The following is a 27,952-nucleotide window of genomic DNA, read 5'->3' as shown; positions in this document are numbered from 1 at the left end:
GCCACAAGTGCCCCTCATCTCCCCATAGCCCCTCCCCCTTATGACCTCTCCCTCGGATTCCCTCACTGCCACCCTCCAACAGTGCCCCTCATCTCTCTGTAGGCCCTCCCCCTCATGACCTCCTCCTCAGACTCCCTCACTACCACCCTCCACCAGTGCCCGTCATCTCTCCCTAGCCCCTCCCCATGACCTCTTCCTCAGATTCCCTCACTGCCACCCTCCAACAGTGCCCCTCATCTTTACTTAGCCCCTCTCACATATGTATTTCATTTGTTGTATAGCGCTACTCATATCAGTGTAGTGTGTGTCAGTACTTTCCACCACGCACACATTATACAGAGACAATGAATCATACAAGTATGTAAATCAGTCTACAGGGAATATCACATAAGTCAATGAGGATTACAAGGTGTAGGAATCACATGTCATCCATACTGGTGGGCAGTATATGTTAAGAGGGTTTGGTCTGGGGAAACCCAACCTTAGGATTTAAAGAGTATTCCATGGGGGTCAGCTTTACTGATAAAAATGTATATCTGCCCAAACATACTCATTTTAGGAACATTAGAATAATGAAAGACTGGGGAAGTTCTAACTATATCACAAAACAAAAAAAGCCAAGTTCTAATTATACCATTCATGTTTGTCTGCAGCTCTTTGATGACAGTTCATTGGTCACTGTCCTATGTTAGGATTGTAACTTCTGAACTGCAAGTAACACAAGGATCTCTGTGACAAAGGCAGTAACCCACTGAGCTATCCACATAAAATACAGTTCATCTGACAGACAAATGATTGGTCTCCAGCAGGATCACCAGTGTTATCTGGGCATTTTGTACTGTCTTATTGTTGTCCTGCATCAGCCATGATAATGATAAAAACTGTTTAAATGAAGCACACACTGTGCAGATTTTAAAAAGAAAAGAATTGTAGTAACACATTCTCGTACCTACTCCATTAGTCAAACTTTGTGTCACAGCCTGATGTGATAAGCCGCTGCAGGGGTCAGGAAAGGTAAATAGGAATAAATAAACTTCTTCTCTCCTGCGCTGCATAGAAAAAGAAAAATCCATGCAGCAGAACAGTAGGCAACGGTTACCATAGTCAAAGAAAGGATTTGTCGCCTTTCGCCATGTGGAGATGAAGGGGTGAAAAAATAAATAAAGCTGGGTTAACATGTAAATTGTCTTTTAAAGACCTGTGAAGTACTCGGGTGCGGCTACGATAATCTCTAAAACTGTCTGTCTGTGTGCGCCCGGGAAGCTGTCTCGTCCCGGGCTGACACACACGAGAGGGGGGGGGGGGGGTTGCAGCACTTTGAGCCCAATGGCGTTGCGCGCCTGCCTTCAAACCCTCACTACGAGGGCCAAGGCTCCTGTTTGGCTAGGACCGGGCCTGGTGGGGAAGAGTTTGGGCTTTTGTTTAAGTATTTATGTTAATCACAGCTCGTGAAGGGGCTGTGATTAACATGAATACTTAAACAAAAGCTCACAATCTGCCCCGCAAGTGCCGACAGCTGCAATCCCCCAAGACCCAAAGCCCACCTTACCTTCACTCCCGAATCCCGGCACACCGCATCCAGGAAGTGAGTGATTTTCACGCCGCTTGCTTTTTTAAAGCAGCGGCGCGATTCACTCGCGGGATGTCGTAGGTGTGCGCGCGCTGCACATACGGCAGTGCGTGCTCACATCAATAGAGGTGCGTGCGCGCACCTTAACGGGAACAGTGCTTGCAGGATTAGAGCTACAATAGAGAAAGAGTCTCTCCCTCACACATATCCCATTCTAGCTTTGAAGAGCAATCTTGCTAGTGCCTCAGAGATATACCTCAACCTACATGTTCTCTTGTAGAGAATTTGTAATCCTTGAACTCCAACAGACATTAGCTAGCGCTAGGCCTCCTGGAACCTTTGTTCTCGGCATCATGAAGCAGCTTGCTTCCTTCTTCGGTGGAGATATCACCCAAGCCAAAGCAAGGTCCCAGTTCAATGGCAGTCTGTGGCAATAAAATCTCTCCCAAAATAACCCACACTTTCTTTGTCGGATCTTAACAACTTCCCTCTCTTCTACTTTTTTCTTGTAAAAGTGCTGACAAAACTGGTGTTTACCCATTTCCACCCTCATCATACCAATAACCTTCCCCATGCTCTGTAGGTAAGCGATAAGGCAGTTCACAATACAGAATTCGTGGTCACATCAGTGCTAGGTGACGTGAGTCATTTATCATACCCTGACCACTTTCCTTCCTCAAAAAAAGAAGTTGCTAAATCTGCTTCCTGTTGGGTACTTCAAGATTTATGTGATCCACACTTCTCTTTAATATATATTTAGCGTCATTAGCACATCATCTGTATTCAATGGGATGTGTTATATGTACTCCTACAATACCCAGTTAATCTTTAATCTCCAGCAATCTATACGGTCAACTAGTGCCTCAGCTGGGAAAACTGATCTGGCAGATGTCCTCAGCAGAGCTGTGCTGTGCTAAAATAGCACCCTGGCGTGGCGGAGAGAAATTTGGCACCCTTACTGATGGAATTGAATTAAATGACGCAGCAGGGGGTCCCTTTTGTGTTCACTGGTCAGTACCTGGATGAGCAGAGACTGGCCCCTGAACACAAACATCCCTGGACCACCCCCAGCTCACCTAAGTCACCGATAGCTTAGATGCCTCGTGCAGAAGATGGTTTTGTTGATGTGTGCCAGCAGGGGTCAGAGAATGAAAGGAGGGCAAGGAAGGGGTCTGAAAGGGTGTTAAAACATTGCCCACTGTATGAAACTGAAGGACTAAAACCACTGTAAACTGGCAAATCAGACAGAAACGAACATACAGGGACAAGGCTGGAGCAAGATGCGAAGGACGCAGTTGTTGGAATAACATTAATGCACACACCTCCATGCGCCCCTCAGAAAATTGGTGCCCTGGGCCTGGGCCCAGCTCGCCCATGCTAAAGGCCCGCCCTGCTCCTCAGCATGGTCTGTCATTGGCTGGCCACTAACTGTTTGAAGTGAAATCCCTGAAAAAAGTTGCTTAATACAAGGACAATGCACACACTTTACCACCTTCCATGGCCAGAGAATATGGGCATTTCCTCTGATTCTGTAAAAGTTTTATGCAATTTAGGAATCTGTGCGTAAGCACAAAAGGTCACCAAAGTGCCTTCATCCTGCTTTTGGCAACGTAAATTATTACAGAAAATGTTGACTTAAATTGAAAACATGTAAAACGACCCTTGGCTTTGGTACAATCTTGCTTGGACTCCCTGATAAACTGCTAAGATGTTTACAAGCAGACCAAGTAGCTGCTCATCTTGTTACTGGCACTTCACGACGGGTTTACATCTCCCCCATTCTCAAATATTTGCATTGGCTACTTCTCAAGCATATAATCATTTTCAAAACTCTGGTTATTACACGTCGAGTAAGCCATGGCTCTGCTCCTGCCCATCTTCCGACCAAGCTCAGTTGCTGTTCTTCTGCAAGGTCTCTGCATTCTCACAGTCCATTTCTGCTAACTGTTCCAGAAACCCATACCCAAACTTCCGGAGATAGACAGGTGCGTGTACAGGCAGCGAGGGAGTGGAACAGACTCACGGCGAACTTCGCTCCTCCACCAGCATGTGCACTTTTCACTACTTAAAAAAAAATTAGCTTTTTAATCTGTATATTTCCTGCACCTTACTGTTGGTACCTCATGCCAGGGTTAGTATACCACATAGTGCCTAGAAGCTTTGGTGTACACATGCGCTTAATAAATATTATCATTTTATTTATTAGTTTCAATTACGCAAATAGGTGTTACAATATCTTCCAGTAATACATAATTTTGCACATCAACAACAACAACAACAACAGAAACAACAGGTGGGGGTTGATTGAGCGCTTTCAGCACTCTATTTTGTGTGGGTGCATTATAGCCATAGTTGCCATGCACCTACGTACAAGTATATCGTTTGCAGTGTTTTATGATCATGAACATGTATTCAGTAGATTCATTTACTCATTCATTGTAGTGCAATGTTATAATATGATTATGTATGTATCATCATGCCTGCATATACAGAGAGCAGGACCGTTTATAATCATATAATGTAATCGTTCGTTGTATAAGTTGCCCGACTTCCTAGGCCCAAGACTGTACTTGTTTTTGCACCTCCTTGGCTTCTCAAGAAATAATTAATGAAATGCAAGTTGTTTTTAAGAAATAGCAATGTTTTCATCCTACTGTAGGTATTGAAATGCCAACTCGTTATTTCCAGATTGGAGAAGATACAAGGAATGCTTTGAAGACAGTTGGAAGCGAGAAGGGAGGGTATCTTTTGTGTCTGGCTGGTCTAGGAATCAAGGTCACCATGCCGAACAAAGAGGTCTTAATTGAAGAGCGTGAACCTCCCCACATAGCAAAAAGTTGCAATGGAAATTTTTACTAGGATGAAACCAAGAATCAAATTCTATATTGTATGATGCGCAGGGACAGAGACCCCAGACTTCTGCCAGCTTTCGGAGAGAAGGGAGCGTCTTAGAACTCGCTCCTAGCCTTAAGCACCTTAACCCATTTGACTTGAGTACTTCTCAGGAAGCCAACACGTGCTGACACCTTTGGGAATAGATGGAAGGGTATTAGATAGCATCTTCTCTTAGTACAGTGTAGGGATAGATTCGTTTTTATTTCAAATGAAAAAGGATCTAGATTTTGTTTCTATTTTGAGCTGTATCCTGATCCTCGAATTTACCATTGTATTCTTGTTATGCCGAATTACTTATATTCGTAGAATCGGCTCTGTATTGATTTTCTTATATCTCTATATGCTAATCTTACGATGTGTATACATCCTATTATTCTTGGCCTTATAATACATTGACAAACCTAAAGTCGGAGTCTGTGGCACTTTCAGGTATAATATTGTCATCGTGTTAGGAAGTGTTTTTCCCCTCCACCATTGTTTAGTAAGTAAATAAAAGATCCTGAGCGCTAATAGTAAGGAGGAAGACAGGGGTGCAATTTAGCATAATCAAATGGTAGTAGAGGATGGTTTATCTCTAAATAGCAAGGGGAAAGGAGAAATATAGGGCAGAGGAGGAAGAATCGAGGTCTGGATGCAGCAGGTGGAACATCGGTGAAGAGTGGCGGAAACTGGCAGACGTTGACGGTGCGGAGGAACTAGAAGGGCGGCGTGAGTATGAAAGGTCTTGTGAAGAGTGTTAGATTGTGGTGTGTTTTATGTGTATGATGTTTGTGGACTTGGGATGCATGTTGAGTGATTGTGGTTATTGGTACTGGTTCGAACACGTGCGGATCAGGTAATTTGGTGAACGGGCTTAAGAGAAGTCCAGATCCCGGGATAGTATTGTAATGGAATTGTCTGAGTAAACTGTGGGAGTCGTGAGTCACTATCGACTGTTCACTTGTGTCAGGGACCTATGTGTGAGTGCGGGAGTAACTTGTTGTGAGACACCCTAGGTCCCGGGGGTGGATCGCAAGGAGTAAGTGACCACCGCAGATCGGAGGTCATTGTAGAGATGTGTTCTTGTGTTAGTGTTCTATCAATCTTTTAGCGGACGGACAATTACTTGTTGTTGTAACTGTGAGTTATTGTGACTGTGGTAGGACCGGTTACTTGGTTAATAACTTTGGTTTATACAGTTACTTGTAGAAGTGAATGTGTGAGCGAAAGTACGAAGCAAACTTATAAAGGTGGGTGAGCCACTGCAAGGAGTGAGCAGTGACATCAGGGTGCGCCGCGCTGGGATTGGTTGGTTGGTGTAACGCCGCATTGGGATTAGTTGCTTTCCATTTGTAGTCAAATATTGGATTGTGGGTTGCAAATCGATCGTTTTTCATGATGCGTTGCTTTCGGGTGTTGAGAGATTTGTGCAGAGGTGACAGAGGAGTGGTAACTCGGGTCAAAGAGGAAGCTCCACCGGAGGATACCCCTGTACATTATATGGCAACGAATCTGGGTTTGCATACAATTGTTTGGCTTCAGAACTGGCATAAAATCACAGAGAAGGAAGGGGAATTGGCTTTCCCTCATTACGGGTCATTTCGCATGGAGGTGTTGTACAAGCTGAGGGGGGTGATGGCTGTCCTTAAACCTACACCTCGACCCACACAATTTGAGGCTTTAGACGCTTGGATGAGAGCTGCATTAGCAAAGAAACGTGAGACATCACAGGGACGAATGAGGAGGGCAATGAAGGCATATAAAGATGCCAGATGGGATGCACAGCTGAAACGATGGAGAGTAGACATGATAGAAGGAGAGCGCTTGTATCCCTTTCAAATGTTGGCAGGCGAGTCAGAGGGACAGAGTAGGAAAGATGAGGATAGTGAGTCAGACGATAGTTTTCTGGTCAGGCTTTTAGCCTAACGACCTCCACCTTGTGACTCCAAGACAGAGACAGAGAGGTCGCAACTACTAGAGGAGACGGTAGGAGCAGGGCAGATGGGATTTGAAGAACAGTCAACCGAAGTCAGAAGACAAATAGCCATGGTAAGGATTCCAGGAGGGTCAGGGGGAATTAGATATCCCTATTATGAACCAGCCCAACCTGCAGGGAATATGCAGTTACCAGACGCTCTGTCAGTGCCAGTTACCATTGGTCCAGTAGTCCCCATATATTTTCCTGACGAGAGACAACATGACAGTCAACAGCACACAGGTGACAGGGAAGAGACAATATCTGAGGGAAGTGTTACACAAACGGGAGCAGGTTTAGGACAGGTACCCGTGGCTTATAGTACTCCTTTGCCTGCTACTGCAGATCCATCACGAATAGATAGTGGGTCAGAAAGGAGACCAACAGGAGTCTTGGCGAATTCTAGGTCAGACCTCCGAATGTGGGTTCGACCAGTGAGAGAGTCAATGTTGCCAAGAGAGGAAATAACGAGGACAGAACTTTCTAGGATACTGTGTGGGTCGCAAGGCGTGTGTGCAGGTAATCACTGGAGGAGTTGGAGCTGGGATAGAGAAGATCGTTTAGCAGCAAAGAGGGAAGGAGGAACAATACAGAGGAGAACACAGAGTTGTGACGGAGAAGACGTAGACGGGGAAAGAAATCAGAAAACGTTACAGAGTGCAATAAAAGCGCCAATGTTGGATGTGGTTCGGTTGAAGGTGGAAATAGATGAAGTGGTTGAAGGGAATTTGCCTTTGGAAAGAATTGAGACATATGACCCAAATGAATTATTTGTAGCCAAAGACATTACACAAAAGGCAAAGTGGGCTTATGATGCCCTATGGCAGGTAGCACGAAAGTATGATGTTGATTTGACGAAGACCAAGATGATGCAGGGTTCTTGCAGATTAAATTACACAGACAAGGAGCTGGAGGAAAAGCGAACTGTGGGATTGAAAGTCAGATTAGAGAACTGGTACTAGGCATGCGAGCTTGGAAAGCATTAGACAGATTGGAAGAGAGGTGGGCCAAAAAGAAAAGTGCCAAGACCGGAATAGGTACCTCCTCACCTCAAGGGGGAGGGACGGAAGCCACTGGTAATTTCCCTTTGAGAGAAGTACAGAATGGAGGGTATGTACATGTGCCATGGAGCAGAGGTGATTTGGCTGCTTTTACGAATGATTTTCCTTGGCTGAGGGAAAAACCTGCAGAATGGTACAAGCAGATAGACCAGTTTGTCAAGATCTCGAAGGTGTTGTGGATCGATTTGGAAACACTTTGTTTGATATAGTGGTCCCGGCAGATTTGTGGGCTGCATGTAAAATTGCTATTGAGTGGCCAACAGCAGAGCCACCTAGAGATTCTGCAACGCATGGTCCTTCACCTGATGTCATGAGGAAATATGAGCAAGTAATTACTTGGTTGCAGTCTAAGGTAGCGCCACAGATTGTTGATTGGCTTAAAATCGATCGTATGACCCAAGAGCCTAATGAATCAGTGCATGATTACTACAGACGCTTATTATTGGCTTTCAAACAGCATAGTGGATTGGATACTATTGATCAGAAGGATATGGGACAGTTTGTCTCTAAGTTTGTGTTGGGTTTGAAATCTGATATTAGTCTGATGATACAGCACCACCTGATATGTTGGCAGAATAAGTTGGTGGATGAAATACTGTGGTACGCTAAATACTGTAGCGATCAAGTAGAATCAGCACAAAAGAAATTGCAAGACAAGGTGATGTTGGTTCAGTTGAGAAGTGTAGACTAAATGCAGGGGGTTGGAGGAGGAATGGGTTGAGGCAGAGGAAGTGGCCGAGGTATGGGTCAGCAAATGGCAACTCAACCAGGTCAGGGACGAGGAAGAGATACAGAGATGAGTACAAGTGAGTGGGTGGCACAACAGAAAAAGGTGACTGCCTATCCTTATTGTCACAAGACGGGACATTGGAAGCGCGAGTGTTGTTTGAATCCTGCTAATCACATTCAATATGAGGGAGAGGGACACATGAGCAAGACTCTACAGACAGTGACTAGACCTAGGTCCATGTACTGAGGTTGCGAGCCACACATACAGGTGCCACAGCCTCCCAGAATACCCACGTACAATCAGACATATCAACAGATGCCGTATTTTGAAATACGAGACAGATACGATCAATCTCAGGGCCTCCTAGAGTACCAGAGGGGGGTGCAGGAAGAGTGCCCTCTCGATACCATCTTGGAGGTAGATCAGAGTGGGCCATTCTTGGATGCAGATGTGAATGGATATCCTGTCACCTTTTTATTAGATACTGGAGCTGCGCGTTCCACAGTAAGAACAGATGTGGTTCCCAATTTCTCTCTTTCTGGACAATCGATTCAAGAAGTGGGTGTCAGTAATCAGAGAATGACCAACCCATTGACAAATGACTTACCTGTCAGAATATGGCCATTCAAGGATAAGCACCAGTTTGTGGTATGCAATACAAGTCCGGTCTGTCTTTTGGGCCGTGATCTGTTGTGCAAATTAAATTGTAACATCTCATGCACTCCCAAAGGTGTGGAGTTGAAGACCTATGATGACGATGCTGATTTCAAAATGGCTAATATGAGCACGTGTGCAGAACTGTTTGGGGTTCTTACAAAGGCCGACTTGCCGCATGATTTGAGAGACTCAGTTGACCCGCAAGTGTGGGATTTCACAGGTGAAGAAATAGGGTTAATCCGAGGGGTGGAACCCGTGAAGATACAGGTGAGACCGAATGCTGAATTTCCAAGAACCTTGCAATACCAACTGTCTGCAGAGACAGTGGCTGGAATAACTCCTGTCATTGAGTCAATCATTGCACAAGGCATTCTAAAGGAGATACGAGTAAGTCCCTGCAATTCACCCATTATGGGATTGCAGAAGCCTAGCGGCAGGTAGTACAAGATTTGCACAGGATTAATGAAATTGTGATTCCCTGTTGTCCTGTGGTACCGAATCCAGCCGTTATTCTTTTTCAAATACCATGTGGAGCGGAATGGTTTACTGTCATAGATTTGTGTCAAGTGTTCTTTTCCATACCGTTACACAAAGATAGCCAGTATTTATTTGCATTTCGGCTGGGCGACCGTGTCTTAACATGGTGTAGAATCCCACAAGGGTATACAGAAAGCTCCTCCATCTTTAGCCAGTGCCTGAAAAAGAATCTTGAAGGACTGGTGATGCCCCAGTAATCAGTCCTGGTTCAGTATATTGACAACCTTTTGGTCGCTTCCGAAAATGAAGATGCGTGCAGGATAGACACAGTGGCTTTGTTAAACCATTTGGCAGGGAATGGACATTAGGTGTCTCCAAATAAATTACAATATTGTCTACCTGAAGTTCAATATCTGGGACATCGCATTGAGAAAGGAAAAAGAAGAGAGTCACCAGATCGCATAGAGGCCCTCATACAAATGGGAACTACGAAAACACAAAAAGAAGTCAGCATGTTTTTGGGTATGGTCGGCTATTGTCGACAGTGGATCCCAAACTTTTCCTCACAAGCAAAGCCTCTGTTAATATTAACATGCAAAGACATCAGTGATCCGGTACCATGGAATGAAGAATGTTTGAGTCTTCCATGAGTTGCGAGAAAGCATATGTCGTGCCCCAGCTCTTGGAATGGCAGACTAAAATAAAGCGTTTTCGCTCTTCTGTGAGAAAGAGGGATGTGCATTTGCGGTCCTTGTACAGACACTTGGGGGTTCCCGTAGACCAGTGGCCTATTTCTCAGCTACATTAGATCAAATAGCTTCTGCGTTGCCCGGATGTCTTAAATCCGTTGCTGCAACTGGTGTCAGCATTGAAAGATGCAAAAGCATTGTGTTGGGTCATCCTTTAATCGTATATGTACTAGGGGTGGGTGGAATTTGCAAAATTCGCTTACGCAAACTATCGCGAAAATGTTGAAAATCTCCTCAAACATGCCGGAAATATCGCGAAGACGCAGAAGTTTTTTTCCCGCTATATTTTTTGCGTGATCGCGGCTCACCAACTTACCCATGCGGTTGCTCACGGGCGCGGCCTTCTTGTTTTCACTTGTCCCGCCCTCCCGCGATGCTTACTTCCTGTTCCGGGTCGCGCAATGCATGCTCACGCCCGTTCGCTGTAGATATTTCCTGTTCGCGAATGCTTTTACTTGATCACGTTGCTTTTTGCTTGCTCAGGGAGAAAATATCGCGCGAACTTGCGCACGTGGTCGCAATGGGCGCGGCCATCTTGTTTTTCACTCTATTGCATGGTTCTGGGGCCTGATTTTGAATCCTCCCTGCATCTTTTCAATACTTTGTTTGAAGCCACTTTTTTTAAAATCTTTTTTTATTTATTATTTCTCTAACTATTTTCCTGCTTCTATATTTTTGGTTTTGTTTACTTTTTTTTGTTTTTTAGCTACTTTTTCACTCTTTTTATTGCCTGCTATTTATTTCCTTTACTTCCGTTTTTAATTTATTACCTTTTGTTTCCCGCCCCGTCCCAGAACCATGTCAAAGTTTAGGGCTCGTCGCAGCCAGAGCCGCGACCGCCTTCCTTGCGGAAGGCGGCACCCACAAGGGGTGCAGGCATGGGCCTTATTTGGGGAGGTGGAGTTGGCTGCACTCATTTTCTTTGTGCAGCGCCACCTCCCCTCAACCCTGGCAGCAGGTAGCAGGCCTGGGTCCGGGTGCGGCCTCCGGGAGCGTCGACAGCGGTGGGGGAAGATGCGCCAAGCAGTGTTGCGCTGCTCTGGGGTCCGGCGCACCCAGGCGCAGTTGAAACACCGGTGGTCCGACATCCTGGACCGTGAGCAGGACCTGCTGGACCTGCTAGGAGTGGAGGTCCCGGGTCTTGGTGAGTAACTATTTAATTATTACTACTTTGTGTCTGTTCTTCTGCTCTGTGTCATATTGCGAATATCTTTTTTTTCTTCCAACAAGCTAGAATGTTGCTGCTTACATTCCAGGTTAATTACGTTTAAAAGTCTTCTGTGATTGTTATGACACAGGTGCTCCTCTGCGCTACTACTAATCTTACTTGTTTGCAACTTTGCGTTTGCGCTCGCTTAGAGTGATTCTGTAAGAGTTTATTTTAGAGAAATTAAGTTACGTAATGCTACAGTGACTCTGGTCCTTACTTTGTCCTGTCACTAAGAGATAGGGGCGGATTGATAGTTAAGTTTAGGTACTTTGTATGAGTTTGTAATTTTTTAGTGGTATGCATGATGCCCCCTCAGTTGCGTCACATGCTGCTAGTACGCCAGTCTTTATTAGAACCTTTTCTAGTTTGTTAAATGAGTGGTGGTAATTGGCTTAGCACTAGCAGAACATCAGCATCAATCAATCAACCCAAAATTTGATGTATACAAAAAATGTAGTCATGTGTCCTCCATTTGACCATATGCATTGTTGAGGACTAAAAGAAGTGGAAATGCATACTTAATGTACAATTGGCACGCCTGGAATAGGTGGGCTAGGTCGGGTGGTACGTCGGTCGTACTTAGGCTTAGTTGTAACTTAGTATTCTGGAATCAGAATGGAAGACTGGATTACTGTTGAGAAATAATAACTTAAGTAGTTGATCCGCGAATCCCCCGATACTACTTGTTGACCAGATGAGATCGGTCAATTTAGTTATTGCAATTGTTGTTTACATAAGTGTTTTTTGACCGTTCTTTAAAAATATTGTATTTGTTTGACACCATCCATCAATGTTTGTCTCTTTCTTATATCTTTCCTGTTCATCAGCACCCAGGGGCAGGCAGACAGGGAGTGGGCAGTCGGCGGGAGAACACCACCACCAGGAGGACACCAACGAGGGCTCCTCTGCTGGCCCCAGTAAGTCTTCTTGTTTTTAATAATATGTCTTATTCCATAACTTTTACTGCACCATATTTTTCACGAACTATTGTTTCAGTTTCCCAATGCTATTTTTTACCAACAATTATCCTTCGATCTGTATGGTTTCAAAAATCTTGTTATCCCTGCCTCTGCTATGATGACTCTCTGTACTACTACTACTATCAGTCTGTCTGTACTGTAGTAGCTAAGCTTGACCAGTTGGCCAGTGCCACTCTTTATTTGAAAGGTTGTAAATAAAACTCAGATTCACCAGTAGCTCTAGCCATTGAGTCCAGTCCTTTGGGTCGTCCTCTTGTACTACTTCTAGTCTTATTGATCTTGAGTCTTTGTTAATCTTGAGGCTTTGACAATTCACAGCAACAAATGCCCAACCAGATTTATTACTATTTTGATATGATAGCCTATAGGACATACTACTACTGTTGTAGGGATCTTGCACATACAGACCTTTGCACAAGAAAATAGGATGTTGGTGATGGTAGGTTGGATCTTCCTCACACACCTCAATCAGAAATTCAGAACCCACCACAATCCCCTGCCCGACTATAGTACTGTCTTGTCATAACTATTAGGTCTCCGAACCCTCCACCCAAGATACCCAACAAGTAGACATTCCAACCCAGAACATAACACACCCAACCTCTCAGTCGTGGAAGCAATGCACATGCACACCCTTCCTTTAATTTGCTCACTCGTGTAAGTTAGTCCACACCAAATACCATAAAGTCTATGTAAGTTCAAAATGTTTATTTTGAATTAAGAAGCTCTTTACATTGTTCTATTCTATAATACAGCACCAACCAGAAAATTATTAACATTAAAACAATAAACATTGTTACACTTACTTACAGTTGGGAATTAAATCATGATAACTGAACAGTGGTGGAAGGCAGCACCACCATCCCCTAGGAATTTAGTTTATATAAATTTATAAATGAAGATCTCTGAGTGAAGGGACCCCTCACCTTAGAAGAACCTAGTACTGGTAGTTGTTGCATCATTCATAAGCTCTGCAAAGCTCTGGTTCATAGAAGGGAATCTTCCGTCTGTAATGCGAAAAATGAAATGGTGCGCGTTAGTATATTGCAACTTGCAAGCATTTCTCAGTGGTGCCAAAAAGTGTAGCATTTATGGATAAGCAATATGGACTAACAGTCTAACAGTACACCAGTACTTCATAAAAAAGTGGCTTGTTAATGTTTTTGTTGACCGCTTGTACGCAGCGCGTAGACAGTAGCAGTGTGAGGCAGGTCATGTGGGCTCAAAGGTGTTTTATACAAAAAGCTGCAAGGTAGCATCACATGTGCAAAAATAAAAGACACAAAGGTAAAATGGTTGCATGGCTCGGGTTAGGGGGGGGACCATATATAACTATTAGTGTCTACTCTACTACTACCTGATTTGTACTAGTGATGTATGTTAGAATTAACTCATTTTTCAATCGTGCTACTGACCAATAGGGGGAGGTGTGTATGACGCCTAATAAATGTGTAATGTTTTCTAGGCGCACTACCGACCACCATTGCTGGGGCCAGCGAAGGCGACGCGGAGGGAGAGGATGCGGCAGTTGCTGCAAATACCGACTATGGAGCGGTAGGGGGAGTGCCAGCACCAGTGGCGGGTGGTGGTAAGTTAGATTCATAATCCTTAACTATTGTTGACAGTACACTCACTGCAAGGGTGTACTGTATGTATACTGTACTGTTGAGACTTAGGTTCCCATTAGGATGGTGGGCGGATTGCCCAGCCGGGCCGGCGGTAGTCACCGCCGACCCCGCAGGAGCAAACCTCCCGCCATCCCTGTAGAAAAGAGTCAGACCCCCCACATGTCGACCAGGCGGAAAACGGTTCAATATGGTGGCGGTGTCTCTCTGAACACACCGCCAGCCATATAATCTGCATTTTGGAATGCCTTTGCGGGGCGGCATTGCCGGCCGATACGGAAAGGCATGCAGAGTATGCTTGGGGGCCCCCATGGAGGGTACCTATGCTATGGTACCCCCTGCCTTTCAAAGCAAAACATGACAGGCTCCGCGCGGGGCCTGTCATATTGTGCTTGGAAAAGCACAACATGTATTTTTAGCATTGCTTTCGGCACCGCCCACCAGAATATAAAAAAAAAGGATGCACCCGCTACTGTGCCGGGCGCATCCTCCTAATTGTCTCCACGGGACCCCCACCATTTTTAGCGTAAGGATGGCAAGCGGACAAAGTCCGCCCGCCATCCGATGTCCTAAGTAAGTATGAGTTGTTGTGAACGTTTGAAGAGTGAACTAGACTAGACACCCTTTAATTGGCATAGGGGCGGGAGTATTGAGTAACCAATGGCCTCATCTATCTGATTTCAACTCCGCTTTGAAAGTTTTATGGAGAAGAGCACCTGCTGCACTGTTCAACTAAAAAGTGAAAGACGGGTGGAAGGAAGAAGGACGGGCGAGATTTAAAATGTTATGTACTGTGCTTTATAGTGCTACTCTACCATGCCACTATGTGTATAAATAATTAACTTGTCTTACTGTTTTTCTAAGGGTATATTTTACAATTGTCTTGTTTTTTTACTTTTTGATACACAGCTACTCCTAAAGTCAATCGGAAGGAGTTGGCCGCCAAGGCACGGCGCCGGAAGCTGGAGGCAATCCAGCAGGAATATCGGTGGCTGGTGGTCTTGGCAGAGGAGGAGGAGACTGCAGCAGCACTTGAAGCCTCCTCCAGTGCCCCAGGCCCCAGCCACCGCCCTCCAGCGATACGGCGCCACCGTCTGGCGGCTGCCCGCCGCCACCGCAATGTCATCTCTGGTGCCCCCCCACTGTGGCTGCAACTGCCGCGCCCTCAGAAGCCGCGTCGCCCGTCTAGAGGAGCAGATGCATGTCCTCCTGCAATCCCGCACCACACCTTAGTCCCTGTCTTCTGCCCCTTTTTTAATTCTTGTTTGGGTGGGGGGGGGAACTGGTTTGGGCGCAGCTTTTGTGGGTTTTTAGTTTATTTTTGTTAAGGTCAATTAAATATTTTTTTCTACGTTACATGCAATGTTGTTAATTTTTTGTAGGTGGGGTTACTGTTTTACATCACACTGTTTCCTTGCTGGTGCAGGGCCGCCCATAGCCAGAGTTTGATTTAAATAATTGGCTGACTGTGTAAGACACAAACAGATAGATGTGACACCCCTCACTGATTGACTTGTCCTACTAGTACTTTCAGTCTCTCCTCTAGTCTACGCATTCTTTATCTGGACTCAAAGGGGTGTGTGAAATTGAATTCATTGAAAACATGTCCATTATTAATTCTGCCTCCCCCAAACTTCTCTTGCCTTTGCTTGATGTTTAACTTAGGCACAGCAATGGCTGCATGGTGAAGATGGTTTCCGTTTTCTAACATGCCATGATTGGGGTGGTGGTGGTAGTATAGTAGTAGTAGTAGACACTGGCAGGGCAGCAGCATTTGCAAGAAAAGAAAATGAGACAGTCAATCGCATTTGAGAGACTGTTCGAGGAGTAGTAGAATAAAGTACAGTACAGAACTTACCGAGCAACAATAATATGCTAAAATATTTTACAACAAAACATAATGGTGGTTGGGATAGCCAACTAGACAGAGTTACAAACTATAGTTGTGTCGAGTCACTTGACTAGGCCTACAGCCTAACAGTTAGTGCTGTGTATGAGGAATGACAACAAACAAATCCAATCAGTGCCGGCAATTAATGCTGAGGTATATGTTCCTTTGTTAAATAAAGTCACCTCTAAAATATACTACTCATGGGTGGGCAAGCAGAAGAAGATCCTCGCTCTGCCTTGAAATTGAAGTACTGTTGCTTTCGCCACATCCGCCCCAGCAAGCGTGTGATTAAGTATTGGTGTACATTTAATTTAGTCACACCATGGATGGGAAGGGGGTTTGGGGAAAGGTTTGACATTGAAAAACAGTATGCATGGACAAACAAACGACATCCTTTGAAGACTACCATATCCATATGTTAAGGGAGAAAAAGGAAATGCATGCATGATGATGAGAGACCCGGATTACATACAATTCTTGTTCTGTTGTTCCGGCCTTAATACTTTTACAGATAGCAAATAGAAATTTTAAATATTGGTAGGGAAGAATCGTAAACAGAGAGCAAACCTAATGATGATAATAACAACAACAAGAACACACTGTTGTAAAGATTGTAGACAAAAAAATGATTCAAATTATTTAAAAGAAGATGAAAGTTGATACTTTTACAGTGTTATCCTGGTAAAAAATGTGGACTGGATTTGCATCTCGGCATTCCTCTTGGTCCTCTCATCCATCAATCTTGGGTGTCGCCACTCGCCACTGCCCGGCTAGAAAAAAAATGTCGATTTATTGGTAAGGTAAGTGTGCATTGTAATGTTTTCCCAAGTATAGGGCAAGGCCCGGCCTGTAATTGTAGATGGAAAAAAAGGTGATATTGAGAAACAAAGTTGAAATAAATGCACAAGTTATGGTGTAGTGCAACAAGAACACTTTCCGAGGTGGCATGTATGCATCATCTCTACTCTAGTCTGTTTCCAGCATTGACCTTCAACAATAACAGGAGAGAGCAGGCCCACAGTGACAGGCCTGACGGCACGTTGCTTAGCAGTAGCACATCCTACGTTTAGACTTTAGAGTACTTTTTTTTATTTATTTTTTAAAGAGTTGGACAAAAGCAAAGCACATTATCCATTCCAAACATAGCATTTTACAGTTTAAGTTAGTAAATCAATGCACCGCAGTCATCCCACCGCTACACTCGACTCCACTTCTACATAGACATTTGGGTCTGCTGTGGTTGTTGTTGACGTGTTTACCTTTAGGCTTTTAAGTTTTATGCCACTCATGAAACGTCCTCCTGACTTGTTATTATTCCATCAATCATCTCCGATACTTGTACTGACTGACTGTGAAGATCGGCCTGCTGTAGAAGTAAAATTGTTATTACACAACAAGAGTAGAAATATTATTGACTTGAGTCACTCTTTAGTGTGTACAGTAAGACTAGTAGTACACTTTGACTTCACTTCGTGCACAAAAAACAAACAACGAAAACACAAACACCAATCGCTCAGAGTCAGGTGTCCAATGCATGCCATTAATTGTCATTACCTGTTCCTTCTCATCTTAAGTTAACGGGCCGTCTATTTCGCCATCATCATCATGGACGGTGCTGTTGTCAATCATACTCAGTGCGTAGATTGAGTCCCCTTCCTGTATTGAATTAAAAGCAATGTATCAAGCTGCAGGAGAAGTACAAATTTCTTATTTGCAAGAAGGGGAAAATTCACCTTGAGTTTAGTTTAGTGTGTTCTGTAGAAAGATGATTAGTGCACAATGACATAACTTCATGCACAACAAACACAACAAAATCACTCAATCTGCGACTCTGCGTCCAATGCATGGCATCAATCATTACCTGTTCCATCTCATTTTCAGTTAATGGGCAGTCTCTCTCGGCTCTGAAAGGAGGGTAGCTATAGTAGTCATCTGATTCATGCTCCACTTCTTTTCGCGGGACTAGGAAAGTTTTAATTTTTTCTACTATTTCCCATCATCCAATCATCATTCATGAGGGCAATGGATTTGGGCAGGAGATTCAGTATGATGGAGCGGAGGAGCTGGATTCGGAGGACTGTACTGTCAAATTGCAGACACCTGAAACTTGTATATTAAATAAGAAGAGTAGAAGACGGTGGTAATGGATTTGTTGTGATTCACAAGTTTGTAACCGGATCGACAGACACACAAATAAAGGGGGAAAAAAGGGAGGAAGACAGTAAGTGCAAGCCTAATTGTCAGGGAAGTATAGCTCGTCCCCAAACTCTGGTGGTTCAGCCAGTAGTAGGTAATCATGTGACACACTACTTCCGTCACCTGAGCCGCTGTCCTCATCTTCCTCCATTGATTCATGTATTGTGTAATTCAGTGGTATGAAGTGCTGATTCATTTTGATCATTGTTAACCTCTCCACGTTTTTGGGTGAGAGACTGGTCCTTCTCAATTTTACAATGGAACCAGCAGCACTGAAAACATGTTCGGAAGAGACACTTGCGACAGGGCAAGCCAGATAGCTTATTGCCAGCCTGCTGAGCAGTGGCCATTCAGACCTTTTCCTATACCAATACTGCAATGGGTTTTGATCAATGTACACCTCTGTTGAGTCATCCAGATAGGCCTGGACCATCCGCTCAATGTTCAGGGGTGCTGCTGGTAAGCTTTCGGGCTCTTTTCTCTGTGCATCAGCACTGTGCTTATTAATGCCTAACTGTACATACAATCGTCTAACGATTCTACTGGGCCCAATGATCCAGTTATTGTTGCTGTTGTCAATAGTGATGGTGAGTGTTGTGATCCAAACACACTGCCCTCAGCCGACGAAGTTGCACTTGATCCTGCATGCCCTGCTGCAGTACTTCTTGTGGGTTGATCTTGCGGGCTTTTAATTAGCAGCCGTTTGTTTTCCAACTTACTGGCTGCCTCAGCTATACAAGTTTTGTAGCGGGCAACATCAATCTCTGAAAAAGCAAAGAATGTCTTCAGTCCAAATTTTGCACGTGGATCCAGAATTGTGGCACGAATGTAATGTTCTTGTGACAAAATTTGATTTTCTATCCTTGTATTTTCAGCTAAGCCACGGGCTAATCTCTCCACCAAGTCATAGGCTTCCCTTTTGTCCTCTACACCTTTGTATGATTCAGACACCTTCTTCAGCTGATGCTCTAGCATTTGCAATAATGGGATAGCTTTGCCCATTGTACAGTCCTCCTTGCTAACTTCACGTGTAAAGACCTCAAAAGGACGAAGCATCTCAGTCAGGCATTTAATTAGGCTCCAGCGCTCCATCTCAAGGTTCATGCCTTTAACAGTATCATCCCCTCTTTTCCAGAAATATTCATGGAGTGACCTGTACTGCTCATATGATCAAGCATGTAATACGTTGAGTTCCAACGTGTTGCCACCTCCTGGATGAGTGCCTTGACTGGCATCCTATTTTCACGTTGGATGATCCTCAGCTGCTTCTGAGCTTTAAAAGAATGGCTGAAATGAGTGCATATTCTTCGGCAGATGGCCAGTAAGTTGCTGACTATGGGTTCTTTTTTCAGAAAGTCTTGAACTATAATGTTTATGCAGTGCGCCAAACACGAACCCTGAAATAGGAACCAAGATCCATGGCCTTAAGTACATTACTGCCATTGTCTGTGGCAACAAAACCAATACTAAGCCCTCTTGGGCGCAGCCATTCAAAAACCTTGCTGTGAAACTCTTGCAAAATGTTTACAGCCGTATGAGATTTCTCCATGGCGAACATGGCTACAGTTGCATGTTTCCGAGTACCTTTAAAAATCGCAGCTGTGTCAACAGCACCTCGTGTAGATAGCTTATCTCTAACCCCCACAAAAGAGACCCAGTGTGCAGTGATGCACATGTAATCTGTGGCTTGGCAACTGGTCCACATGTCTGTTGTCAGGTGGATATTGTGAACAGCACTCTGCTGCAAAGCTTGTCCAACCAATTCCAGCACATCATGATGTAGTGCCGGAACAGCAATTCTTGCGAAATAGGACCGGCTGGGAACCTTCCATTTAGGGCAGATGGCTGACACAAATTCAAGGAAACCCACCCCTTCCACAAATGAAAAAGGAAGAAGGTCCAGCGCTAGCATTTTAGCCATCTTCGCATTGTACAACCGTGCCGTTGGGTGATTGCGTTGGAACTGCCCCTCCAACCTAAGCATGCTCTCAATGGTAGGCTGGATTACTTTCCTTTGTGGTGCTGTTGTTTTCATTAACCCACTTAGGCTCAACGACACAGTTTGTCTCATTGCGGTACTCGGTCGCCTTGGTGTCTCAGCCTGACTCTGAGTATGGCTCTTACTGCGGTGCCACTCAGATGTTACTGAGGAGGATGTGGGCGGTACCACTGCACTACTGGGGACAGGGCTAGAAATGCCTCCCTCTTCTTCACCTTCCACCGCAATAATATCGGTCCCTGATTCTTCCTGACCAACTTCAATGGGTTGAGTTTTTCTACTTTCTTTTAACTGAAGTAGGTGATTCTCTCACACGATGTATTCTGAGATGACTTGCTTGGCCTCCGGTACCATAGTTTGTACCAAGCTTACCCCGCCGAACACCTTGTCGACAAATTGAGCATATAGCAATGTTCTCCTCCTTGGTGCTAACAGAAAAGAAGTCCCAAACTGGGGAGGAGAACTTTCTGGCACTGCTGGATGTGCCACTTTCAATACCAGATGAACTGGAAGGTGTGCTTGGAATGTGACCCTGTGCAGCTACACTGTGACTTTTATTACCACTACCTACTGAGATAGTTGAGCTGGATGTAGGTCCCTGCCAGGCCTTGGAAAATATGGCAGCTGGAGGTAGTGGTGGTGTATCCTGTGTTGGTGATATCCATGCTATATCCCGCTCAGTAGCAGCCTTTCTGGATAGGGTGAGAATGTTGGTCTCCAATCCCTTTAGGGCGGGAGTGATGTGCATGATGACTGGCTCGTCTTCATCAACATCACCCCCCTCTTCTACATCTACCTCCATAACTCTAAGTGTTTCTGGGACCTTCCTTTTCAGAAGCATTGTCTTGTGGCGTGCATCACTCTCAGACTGAGGTGGTGGATGCCAAGTGGCATCACGATCATCAGAAGTGGGGCTTGAAGAAGAAGATGATGGACTAAGCCTCCTTTTCCTTGCTGGTGGACAATAGATCTTCTGAAACAGTGGTTTGACATTGCTCCACTTTGTCTGCAGGAAGCTCGATTTCCTGAAATGCTCCTACGTCAGGAGCAACAACCACTATGGTGGGCTGTTGTTGCGGCTGCTGCTGTTCTTGTTGCGGCTGCTGCTGTTCTTGTTGCGGCTGCTGCTGTTCTTGTTGCGGCCGCTGCTGTTCTTGTTGGGGCCGCTGCTGTTCTTGTTGCGGCCGCTGCTGTTCATGTTGCGGCTGCTGCTGTTCTTGATGCGGCTGCTGCTGTTCTTGTTGCGGCTGCACACTTATCTGCTGAGTTAGCGCCTGCGTTGATTGTATACTACTTTGCGATAATTACATTTCAACATTGCTGCTCGTTAGTAGACTGGCTACCTCTGCGACACTAAAGCCCTTGGGCCTAGGTTGGTGGGGTTGGACAGCTGGTGTTGAGGTGCTGCTCCCAGCTTGGTTCCCGGACAACGCTGCTGCAGGCATAACTTTTTTGGTGCCAAAAAAAACATTGGCCGGCACACCACCAGTCGTGGTTAATAGCCCTTCCTTTTTCTGTTCCTTCTTCTCACCGGCAACTTTCTTGGTACTGGACCTGGTACCTTTCTTTGGGGCCATCTTCTTCAGATGTCAGGCAGGATGCAGATGCACAACAAGTTCTGGTCTCACGTGGACGTGATGCGCAGCAGGACTTCTGTCTGGCTGGCAGTACAACGGGTAGCCGGGTGATGCTGATAACACCTCCTCCTCTGGCTTTTTGTGCACCTAAAAGCAAATCACCCAGGAGAAGAACATCAGTGAAATGTTGCATTTGTTGTTGTGGCTCAGTTACTTGCTACTGTACTAGTGCAAACAAAAGATATAGGGCCCGATTCACAGAATTAACTTAAGACAAAATCCTAAACTTACTACTTTTGGTATTCACAGAATGCACTTACTACTTTTGGTATTCACAGAATGGATTTACGACTACTAACTTTACGTCCGCACTGGGCTGGAATTTCTGGCCCGGAGGCGGAGCTTCCGGCCCGGAGGCAGAGCTTCCGGACGGAGGCGGGGCTTCTGGGCTGGAGGCGGGGCTTCTGGGCCGGAGGCGGAGCTTCCGGCACGGAGGTGGGGATTCCAGCCAGTGGTGGAGATTTAGCCATGGCCAAAATCTCCACCTCAGGGCCGGAAGCTCCGCCTCCGGGCCGGAAGCTCCGCCTCCGGCCCGAGTGCGGACGTAAAGTTAGTAGTCGTAAATCCATTCTGTGAATACCAAAAGTAGTAAGTGCATTCTGTGAATACCAAAAGCAGTAAGTGCATTCTGTGAATACCAAAATGGTAGCAAGTTTAGGATTTTGTCTTACGTTAGTTCTGTGAATCGGGCCCATAGTCTAGCCATTTATGACTTTTTTTCAACAAGGGCTATATTATACTACTGTGTACAGTCACACACTACACTAAGTTAATAAGAACCACCAAAATAAAATGTAATGGAAGTGGGGTGGAACCTATTTGCCATTAAATTATTTGAGCATCTCAGCATCCATGGAGCTGCTGCTGGCAAAGGGGTTGGATGGATGGAAGCAGTAAGCCAATAGGAAAACCATGCAGGCCTATATGGCAAAAGCAGGACACTAATAACCCCCAACACAAAAAAAGGCCACCAGCCACATGGACACTCACAAATCACAAACAAGCAGGGGGCCTGGGAAACACCAGGAGCTGACAAAAGGCCTATAAAAGCCAGGTAAAGGATGCATGCTAAAGCACACTGCTCTGCCTTTTTAATGCAACAAAATGCAAATACGAACATTCACAGGCCCCAAAAAGGTCTGCAGGGTGCATGCATTGCACACCAACACACACCAGACACACACAACAAAAGCATGTCTTTAAGACAACCAACATCAGAAAGCCCACCCCAAAAAAACACACTTCCCCAACTCAATCCAATGCCATCCATGCCCTAAATGATGTCTAAATTCAACAGACCACACAAAACAAAACACTTGATTAATAAAGCTGTGGCTACCTGCTCTTATCCTACTAGATGAAAGCAGGCCTGTTGGCAGACAAGGCCAGGCAAGCTTGCAGGCCTAGGCTTCAAAATGGCCACCAGCCACATGGCCAGGCCCAACAACATCAGAAAGCCCACCCCAAAAAAACACACTTCCCCAACTCATTCCAATGCCATCCATGCCCTAAATGATGTCTAAATTCAACAGACCACACAAAACAAAACAGTTGATTAATAAAGCTGTGGCTACCTGCTCTGATCCTACTGGATGAAAGCAGGCCTGTTGGCAGACAAGGCCAGGCAAGCTTGCAGGCCTAGGCTTCAAAATGGCCACCAGCCACATGGCCAGGCCCAACAACATCAGAAAGCCCACCCAAAAAAAACACACTTTCCCAACTCATTCCAATGCCATCCATGCCCTAAATGATGTCTAAATTCAACAGACCACACAAAACAAAACAGTTGATTAATAAAGCTGTGGCTACCTGCTCTGATCCTACTGGATGAAAGCAGGCCTGTTGGCAGACAAGGCCAGGCAAGCTTGCAGGCCGAGGCTTCAAAATGGCCACCAGCCACATGGCCAGGCCCAACAACATCAGAAAGCCCACCCCAAAAAAACACACTTCCCCAACTCAATCCAATGCCATCCATGCCCTAAATGATGTCTAAATTCAACAGACCACACAGAAAACAAAACACTTGATTAATAAAGCTGTGGCTACCTGCTCTGATCCTACTGGATGAAAGCAGGCCTGTTGGCAGACAAGGCCAGGCAAGCTTGCAGGCCTAGGCTTCAAAATGGCCACCAGCCGCATGGCCAGGCCAAACAACATCAGAAAGCCGACCCTAAAAAAACACACTTCCCCAACTCAATCCAATACCATCCATGCCCTAAATGATGTCTAAATTCAACAGACCACACAAAACAAAACACTTGATTAAAAAAGCTGTGACTACCTGCTCCGATCCTACTGGATGAAAGCAGGCCTATTGGCAGACAGGGCCAGGCATGCTTGCAGGCCTAGGCTTCAAAATGTCCACCAGCCACATGGCCAGGCCCAACAACATCAGAAAGCCCTCCCCAAAAAAACACACTTCCCCAACTCAATCCAATGCCATCCATGTCCTAAATGATGTCTAAATTCAACAGACCACACAGAAAACAAAACACTTGATTAATAAAGCTGTGGCTACCTGCTCTGATCCTACTGGATGAAATCAGGCCTATTGGCAGACAAGGCCAGGCAAGCTTGCAGGCCTAGGCTTCAAAATGGCCACCAGCCACATGGCCAGCCCCAACAACATCAGAAAGCCCACCCTAAAAAAAACACACTTCCCCAACTCAATCCAATGCCATCCATGCCCTAAATGATGTCTAAATTCAACAGACCACACAGAAAACACTTGATTAATAAAGCTGTGGCTACCTGCTCTGATCCTACTGGATGAAAGCAGGCCTGTTGGCAGACAAGGCCAGGCAAGCTTGCAGGCCTAGGATTCAAAATGGCCACCAGCCACATGGCCAGGCCCAACAACATCAGAAAGCCCACCCCAAAAAACATATTTCCCAACTAATTCCAATGCCATCCAGGCCCTAAATGATGCTTGAAACTGAAATACATTAAAAAAAACACCAAAGGAACAGTTGCTTCATCATGCACACACCTATGACGCCATGACTAGCTCGGGCCTACTACTGACTACTACTACCCACAACATTTTTAAAAAAAGCAATGATGATAGTTACCAAAAATAAATTGTAGTTACAACAACTGCAATGCCCCCAATCAAACAGACACAACAACCACTTACTTGTAAAATATCCAATTAAAAAATCCTCCAATCCAATTGGAATGATGCAGCAGACAAAAAGAGTGATTTTTCCAGCTCAAAATCCAAAGGCAGAATAAGCAGGAGATGGACAAAGCACTGGGAAAGGAACAGGAAGTTGGAGATTCTGTGGCACTTCCTCCCTCTCCCCACCTTTTTAAAAAAGGACTCCTTGCACAAAAAAGGAGCGCCAAATGTCAATCTGAGGAGTTTTTTTCATCCAAAATCATCATTTGCAGAAGGTTTCATGCTGCTAGAGCTGATATTCTTCTCCAAATTGAAAATTTTACATGTTCGAGTTCTCGAGCTTCACATTACTTCCGCCGGATGTCAATGGCGTGTCCAAAATGACTTGATCGCGTTCTCTCGCTCCCTGTCGCGTTGGATATTACGTGTTCGGGGTCTCTTTCTCCTTTTTGCGTTCGATTAGACGTGCCCACGTTCTCACGCTCTCGCTCGCGGTGGAGAATGACGTGTTCGAGATCTCAATCTTCTCATACTCTCGCGGTGCATGATCGCGAGAAGAAAAACGTGATCGCGCGACAAATGACGTGATCGCGCGACAAATGACGTTAATGCGGGCGCGAACTGTCGCGAGACAGCGCAAAATGGCTACCAACAATCCAACATCTCGTGGAGAACGCGACTGGGTCAGAAAAACTTGTCGGCGAACGCTGGGATTCAGGTAAGGCGATCGCGCGCACGCGAGAATGTATTTTTTTACAGCGTGAGCAAGAAAAGAATTACCGGTAAGAAGAGGATTGCAGAAATTTGACATTTTTGCGCTTTCCGCGGAACGCGAAAATGCCAAATTATCGCAATTTCCGCGAGCGGAACGGAATTTTGGCCCAGGCCTAATATGTACCACATTCTGTGGAATTATTTATGACCAGAACGAAAACGCAACACCTCATGAACAATAGATTGACCAAGTATGAACAAGTCATTTTAGAATCTGAAAATGTCACGTTGAAACGTACCACTCTGAACCCCGCTACATTGTTGCCTGTCCTTCAAGAAGACGGAGATGAAACTTGTGAAGAGCATGACTGTCTATATGTCACTGAACTATCTACCAAACCTAGACCTGACATTGTTGATTAACCTTTACCTGACTCTGATTTGATTATTTTCGTTGACGTTCATGTCTAAGAGACAGTGAAGGGTACTTAAGAGCAGCACTTGCTGTATGCATCATCACCGGAGTAGTAGAAGCCGCCTGTTTAAATAGAGTATTCTCTACTCAGGTAGCAGAAATCATTGCATTCATACGTGCCTGTACTATTTCACATGGAATCCGAGTAAGGATCTATATGGACAGCCAATATGGGTTTGGTGTAGTTCATGATTTTGGTCAGCTGTGGTCTCAAAGAGGATTTTTAACATCCTCAGGGTCTCCGATTTAAAATGGTGAATATGTGCGCCAATTATTAGACGCTTTGCAGAAGCCCAAGGCTATAGCAGTCGTAAAGTGCGCTGCACACGGAAAGGGAGAAGATTTTATCACAAAGGGCAACAATTATGCTGACGAAGTAGCTAGTTTTTGTGCTCTACATGCATGTGTTTTTAATGGGCAATATACAGGAGAAAGCACAGAAGAGACCAAGCTCAGCATGATGTTAGCTGTAGCTGATACATGGCAGGAGGTGAAGCGATTACAAAATGAAGTCTCAGAGGAAGAAGCTGCTTCCTGGGTCAGAGTAGGCTGTGAAAAGAGAGATGATGGCATTTGGGTGTCAACCGATAATAGAGCAATACTTCCTAATTGTTTGCCGAACCCAATGGCAAGGCAGATTCACGGAGCAGTTCATCTGGGACGAGATGCCATGGTGCGAGTGTTCAGGCATACATGGTTTAATCCACGCTTTCGTGTGATTGCTGAAGAAGTGTGTCATAGATGTGTTACATGTCAGCAAATGAATGCAGGAAAAAGAACAGTGGTTACAATGAGTCACATTGGGAGATCAGGAGGTCCTTTTAACAGGATACAATTGGATTTTATTGAGATGGCAAGATGCAATAGGCTGAGATATGTTTTGGTGGTGGTGTGTATCTTTTCATGGTGGATTGAGGCTTATCCAACTCAACGATGTGATAGTCTCACTGTGGCAAAGCTGTTATTACGAGAACTAATCCCAAGGTACGGATTTCCGACTCCAGTGGAAACAGATAGAGGAACTCACTTCCATAGTGAACTCATGAAACTGTTGTGTGCTGCTTTAAACATAGACCAAAGATTGCATTGCAGCTACAGACCGGAAGCATCTGGTCTGGTGGAACAGGTGAATGGCACAATCAAAATGAGAGTGGCTAAGGTGTGTTCTTCGACTGCATTAAAGTGGCCAGTTGCTTTGCCACTTGTTCTAATGAGTTTGCGTAGCACTCCCGATAGAAGGACAGGGCTATCCCCTCATGAAATACTGACAGGGAGAGCTATGAGATTGCCTATGGTGCCAGCAACAGCATTGATTAATATCACTGAGGGTATGGTGTTGGATTATTGTAGGGGACTGGCTGATGTGGTTAATTCTGTGTCCCACCAGGTCGAGACACCAACTGCATCCATCCCCAAGAGACCTGCTGCATGACTTAAACCCCGGAGACTGGGTTCTTGTACGCAAGCACGTGCGGAAGAGCTGTCTGGATGCCCACTGGAGAGGACCATATCAGGTGATATTGGTCACGAATACAGCAGTGAAGTCTGGAAGACTGCCACAGTGGATTCACGCTTCACATACCCGCAAAGTTCCGGAGCCAGTGGAGGATGCTCCCACTTCCCAAATTGCTCGAAGAACAACTGAATCTGAAGACATACAGGGAGAAACAGCACAAGGCGAAAGAGAACTGCCTGGGGAGGAACAGACTACAGAGCCTGAGACTGATGACATTGTGGATGTACCCCTTGAACCAGACCCGAGTGAAGGGCCTGGCGCAAAAGGAACAGACAAAGAGGAAGAGCAGAGAGCAAGTGCCAGATCAGAAAAGTGGCCAGCAGGAAAAGAAAGGCTGAATATAAGACTTGCATCTGAGAAAAATCTTGTTCCAATTCCTGAAACGTCTGAATCCAAACAAAGTGAGCAGGAAGATAATCCGGATGATCTAAGACGCTCAAGAAGAAAAAGAACACCGTCTCAGAAGTAGGCGTCACCTGAGTGGACATATCTGGT

The sequence above is a fragment of the Triturus cristatus genome, chromosome 5_2, assembly GCF_964204655.1.
Source record: "Triturus cristatus chromosome 5_2, aTriCri1.1, whole genome shotgun sequence".
Lineage (NCBI taxonomy): Eukaryota > Metazoa > Chordata > Amphibia > Caudata > Salamandridae > Triturus > Triturus cristatus.
Note: the sequence above shows the minus strand (reverse complement) of the source record.